Raw genomic sequence first — 6,041 nt, 5'->3', positions numbered from 1 at the left:
CTTTGGGTTTTTGTTGTTTCTGCCCAATATGTCAGATATTTTTCCTTTTGCTTAGCGACGATTGTGTTGGGTCGGATTCTTTGTGTTACGCTGTCACTGTCCTGGGGCTGGTTATTGTTAGTATTGTTAGTAGTTACTTCACTGAGTCCCAGGACTAGTTGACTGAGGGTATTCTTCTTTATGGTCAGCTCTTGGCATTTCAGGGCGGCGTAGTGATAGCATTGGTGGTTGCTCATTTGTAGGTGATTCCAAAATTTGGTGGCTCTTTTTTGGATAGTGATTATTAATGGATATTGGCCTAGTTCCGCCCTGCATGCATTGTTTACTGTTTTCCTTTGAGTCCGGAGGATACTTTTACAGAATTCTCTCTCTCTCACACTCCCAATCTCTCTCTCTCTCACTCTCCCAGTCTCTCTCTCTCTCTCACACTCCCAATCTCTCTCTCTCTCTCACACTCCCAATCTCTCTCTCTCTCTCACTCCCAGTCTCTCTCTCTCTCACACTCCCATACTCTCTCTCTCTCACACTCCCAGTCTCCCTCTCTCTCACACTCCCAATCTCTCTCTCTCTCACACTCCCAATCTCTCTCTCTCTCACACTCCCAATCTCTCTCTCTCTCACACTCCCAATCTCTCTCTCTCTCACTCCCAGTCTCTCCCTCACACTCCCCCCCTCCTCTCCCTCACACCCCCCCTCCCTCACACACTCCACCCTCCCCTCACACACTCCCCCCTCTCCCTCACACACTCCCCCCCTCTCCCTCACACACTCCCCCCCTCACCCTCACACACACCCCCCTCTCCCTCACATGCTCCCTCCCCCTCTCCCTCACACCCCCCCCTCTCCCTCACACAACCCCCCCTCTCCCTCACACACTCCCCCCCTCCCCACACACTCCCCCCCTCTCCCTCACACACCCCCCCCTCTCCCTCACACTCTCCCTCCCCCTCTCCCTCACACTCCCCCCTCCTCTCCCTCACACTCCCCCCCTCCTCCCTCACACTCCCCCCCCCTCCCCTCACACTCCCCCCCCTCCTCACCCCACACCCCCCCCCACTCCCTCACACACCCCCCACCTCTCCCTCACACACCCCCCACCCTCCCTCACACCCCCCCCCACTCCCCACACCCACCCCCCTCACCCTCACACTCCCCCCCACCCTCCCTCACACCCCCCCTCCACCCCCACACACCCCCCCCCACCCCACACACCCCCCCCCACTCCCTCACACTCTCCCCCCCTCACCCCCCCCCCACCCTCACACTCCCCCCCCCACACACCTCCCCCCCCTCTCCCTCACACCTCACCCACCCCCTCCCCACACCTCCCCACTCCCCACACACCCCCCCTCCCACCCCACACACCCCCCCCCTCACCCTCACACACCCCCCTCCACTCCCTCACACTCCCCCCTCCTCTCCCACACACCCCCCCTCCACTCCCACACACTCCCCTCCTCCCACCCTCACACTCCCCCCCACCTCACCCTCACCCCCCCTCTCCCTCACACCACCCCCCCTCTCCCTCACACTCACTCCCCCCTCTCCCCCCCCCCTCCCTCACACTCTCCCCCCCTCACACACTCCCCCCCTCCCTCCCACACTCACCACCCCCTCCCTCACACCACTTCCCCTCTCCCTCACACTCCCCCCTCCTCTCCCTCACACTCCCCCCCTCACTCCCTCACACTCCCCCCTCCTCTCCCTCACACTCCCCCCCTCCTCTCCCTCACACTCCCCCCTCCTCTCCCTCACACTCCCCTCCTCCTCTCCCTCACACTCCCCTCCTCCTCTCCCTCACACTCCCCCCCTCCTCTCCCTCACACTCACCCCCCCCTCTCCCTCACACTCCCCCCCTCCTCTCCCTCACACTCCCCCCCTCTCCCTCACACTCTCCCCCCCTCTCCCTCACACTCTCCCCCCCTCTCCCTCACACTCTCTCCCCCTCTCCCTCCCCCCCTCCCTCACACTCTCCCCCCCTCCCTCACACTCTCCCCCCCCTCCCTCACACTCTCCCCCCCTCTCCCTCACACTCTCTCCACCCCCTCCCTCACACTCTTCCCCCCTCTCCCTCCCACTCCCCCTCCTTCTCTCTCCCCCCCTCCCTCACACTCTCCCCCCTCTCCCTCACACTGTCCCCCCTCCCTCACACTCTCCCCCCTCTCCCTCACACTCTCCCCCCCTCCCTCACACTCTTCCACCCCCTCCCTCACACACTCCCCCCCCTCCCCTCTCCCCCCTCTCCCTCACACTCTCCCCCCCTCTCCCTCACACTCTCCCCCCCCTCTCCCTCACACTCTCCCCCCCCTCTCCCTCACACTCTCCCCCCCTCTCCCTCACACTCTCCCCCCCCTCCCTCACACTCTCCCCCCCTCTCCCTCACACTCTCCCCCCCTCTCCCTCACACTCTCCCCCCCTCTCCCTCACACTCTCCCCCCCTCTCCCTCACACTCTCCCCCCTCTCCCTCACACTCTCCCCCCTCTCCCTCACACTCTCCCCCCCTCTCCCTCACACTCTCCCTCCCCCTCTCCCTCACACTCTCCCCCCCTCACACTCTCCCCCTCTCACACTCTCCCCCCCTCCCTCACACTCTCCCCCTCTCCCTCGCACTCTCTCCCCCCTCTCCCTCACACTCTGCCCCTCTCCCTCACACTCTCCCCCTCTCTCCCTCACACTCTCCCCCCTCTCCCTCACACTCCACCCTCTCCCTCACACTCCCCCCTCTCCCTCACACTCCCTCCCTCTCCCTCACACTCCCCCCTCTCCCTCACACTCCCGCCCTCTCCCTCACACTCCCGCCCTCTCCCTCACACTCCCCCCCCCTCCCTCACACTCCCCCCCTCTCCCTCACACTCCCCCCCTCTCCCTCACACTCCCCCCCTCTCCCTCACACTCCCACCCTCTCCCTCACACTCCCCCCCTCTCCCTCACACTCCCCCCCTCTCCCTCACACTCCCCCCTCTCCCTCACACTCCCCCCCTCTCCCTCACACTCCCCCCCTCTCCCTCACACTCCCCCCCCTCTCCCTCACACTCTCCCCCACTCTCCCTCACACTCTTCCCCCCCTCCCTCACACTCTTCCCCCCCTCCCTCATACTCTTCCCCCCTCCCTCACACTCTCCCCCCGTCTCCCTCACACTCTCCCTCACACTCCCTCCTCACACTGCCCCCCCTCTCCCTCACACTCCCCCCCTCTCCCTCACACTCCCCCCCCCCCTCTCCCTCACACTCCCCCCCCCCCCCCCCCTCAGGCCCGACCGGACTCACCTCGGTAGCAGAACGGAGTCAGTCTGACAATGGGAGGCCAAGGTTCCTGCTGGTGAACAAGGCGGGCCTTTGGACCCGGTTGGCAGACTCCCGTGTCCGATTGAGATCGGGGACAGCCGTTTAAAAAAAAAAAAAGCCAGAGCGGGCTCTCGCGTGCGGGCGTCGCAGGCGCGGTCAGTGCCAGCGGCGCGAGGCGGCCCGCGGGGAGTAGGCAGGGAAACCCCGTGGGCTGGCGGCCGTTAGCGAGCGGCTCACTTCGGGCGGCCCACCCGCGCTCCGGCCCCGACATCGTCAAACCTGAGAGGGGGAAGTAGAGAGAGAGAGAGAGGGAAGAGGAGAAGGAGAGAGAGGGAAGAGGAGAAGGAGAGAGAGGGAAGAGGAGAAGGAGAGAGAGAGAGGGAAGAGAGAGAGAGAGAGAAATTTTTTGAGGCAGGCCTGGAGAGCAGCCCCGAGTCCCCCCTGCGCGAGGGTGAGGAGGAGGGGGGGGGTTGCTAAACACAATATAAAACTCAAATAAATTGTTAATTAATTCCCTAACACATAATTCAAATATTTACCTTAGTTCCCTAACACACAGAAAGTGTGGGGAAAAAATCATGAAAAATCAAGATGGCGGCCACTCACCTCGGTTCAGAACGATAAGGCCCGCCCACACACGCACTGATTGGTCGACCGTCAGGTCACCAAAGCGTAGGATTGGTCAATCCTCAAGTCACTCAACACTCAACTGTAGGATGGCACGCGTCAGGAAGCCGCCGTACGATTGGTCGACCTCGACGTCACACGGTCGCTAATGAGATGCTAATGAGCGGAATTTTGAATGTTTTTTGGATACCGCGGGCGCGATTTTTGTCCGGCCGAAACGTAAATACGCCTATGACCGGTCCGGAATCGCAAGCTTTCTTTTGACGTGACGCGCGCGTAGGTACGCTCTATAACTTTCAAACGTATAGAGAACGGACAGACAGACGGACAGACAGATGGACAGACAGACAGAAGAGGTCTTTTATATATATATAGATAGATAGATAGATATATATTTAAGGGCTTCCCATTATGTAGCATTGGTAGCCGTATAAATCACTGGTAAATCAGGAAGCACACCTTATAAGGCTGGCCGGGGGGGTCCTGCAGGAAGGGCGATTACCATGGTAACACGCTGGCTTGGTTGGGCATGAGGCTGTGCCTCACCTGTCAAAAGGTCACCAGATGCCGCTGCAGCCCAGTCCTCACTGACCTAAATTGGCTCTCTGTCCCCCAATGCATTGAAATTCATCTTCAACTTCTTGTTATTAAACTTCGACTGTGAGCAGAAAGCTAAGGGCTATATTTTGTGAGGGAGGGCTCCCTGCGCCAAACTCTGTGCAGTGGGAGCACATGTTGGGGATTTGGACCTTGAGCCCAGTGTGCTTGATTTATGCTCTGCACCGCTTTCCAGCCATTAATATTAATAGACAATTCAGACACTCGACTTTCTTTTATGTGGTACCTTCGCCTGAAGCTAAATCATAAAAGTCAACCCTAACAGGACATGAACACAAAATTAACAGGTCTCAAGCAAAAGATTAGTCTTTTTATAAGTTGTGCTTCCTGATCTACCAGTGATTTATACAGGTACCAATATTACATAACAGGAAGCCTTTAAGTATATATATAAAAATGATTATGTTGCGTGAACTATTCTAAAACAGTGATTTTTATTACAAATGAACTCATTATTCAAGTATGGATTCCAATGCTTGAGCAGCTTGCATCACCTAAATTTGGAACTGCACATGAGCACCAACGACTGGGATTATTAAGTCATCGGAGATGTCTCTTTGTATATGAAAGGCATTATATAAATGCAAGTGCTATAATGGATCCTGTCCATTTACATACATCTGCACATTATACATGTTCACATTATACATGTCCACATTAGGCCTGCTCTGGTACAGTTCAGAACATTTAGAATGTAGAGATATGCATTTTTTCTTAAAAGATTTCCCCCCAAAACATCTTGTACAAAATGGCCAATTTTTCCAAATGAAATTAACCACAAGTCACTTCTAATACTGCACCTGGATCATGTGACTAGAACATAAGAGCATAAGAAACAGGAGCAGGAGTAGGCCAATCGGCCCCTCGAGCCTGCTCTGTCATTCAATAAGATCATGGCTGATCCAATCTTGGCCTTAACACCACTTTCCCACTCTCTACCCATACCCCTTGACTCCCTTGTAGTTCAAATGTCTGTCAATCTCCGCCTTGAATATATTCAATGACTCCGCCTCCACAGCTCTCTGGGGAAGAGAATTCCAAAGTGACTGTTGGCTATCCTGTGATATACACCATTTGACCAACTATCATAATGCATAAATAATTAAAAATTATTGAATAATTCAATATTTTTGCAGAATTATCAGAAGTAGATTATACACCATCTTTTTTATATCTGCAATGTTGAAATCTAATTTTGAATTTACAGCACAGAAACAGGCCTTACCTCCTAACTAGTCAATGCTCCATGCGAGCCTCCTCCCACCCTACTTCATCTAATTCTGTCTGCATATCCTTCTATTCCTTTCTCCCTCATGTACTTATCTAGCTTCCTCTTAAAAGCTTCTATGCTATTCACCTCAACTACTCCATGTAGTAGCAAGTTCCACCTTCTCACCACTCTCTAGGTAAAGAAGTTTCTCCTGAATTCTTTATTGGATTTATTAGTGACTATCTTATATTTATGACCCCTAGTTTTGACTCCCAAGTGGAAACATTTATTTCTGGCCAT

The sequence above is a fragment of the Somniosus microcephalus genome, chromosome 13 (assembly GCF_052327205.1).
Source record: "Somniosus microcephalus isolate GS21.2 chromosome 13, FLI_Smic_1.0, whole genome shotgun sequence".
NCBI classification, from domain to species: domain Eukaryota; kingdom Metazoa; phylum Chordata; class Chondrichthyes; order Squaliformes; family Somniosidae; genus Somniosus; species Somniosus microcephalus.
Note: the sequence above shows the minus strand (reverse complement) of the source record.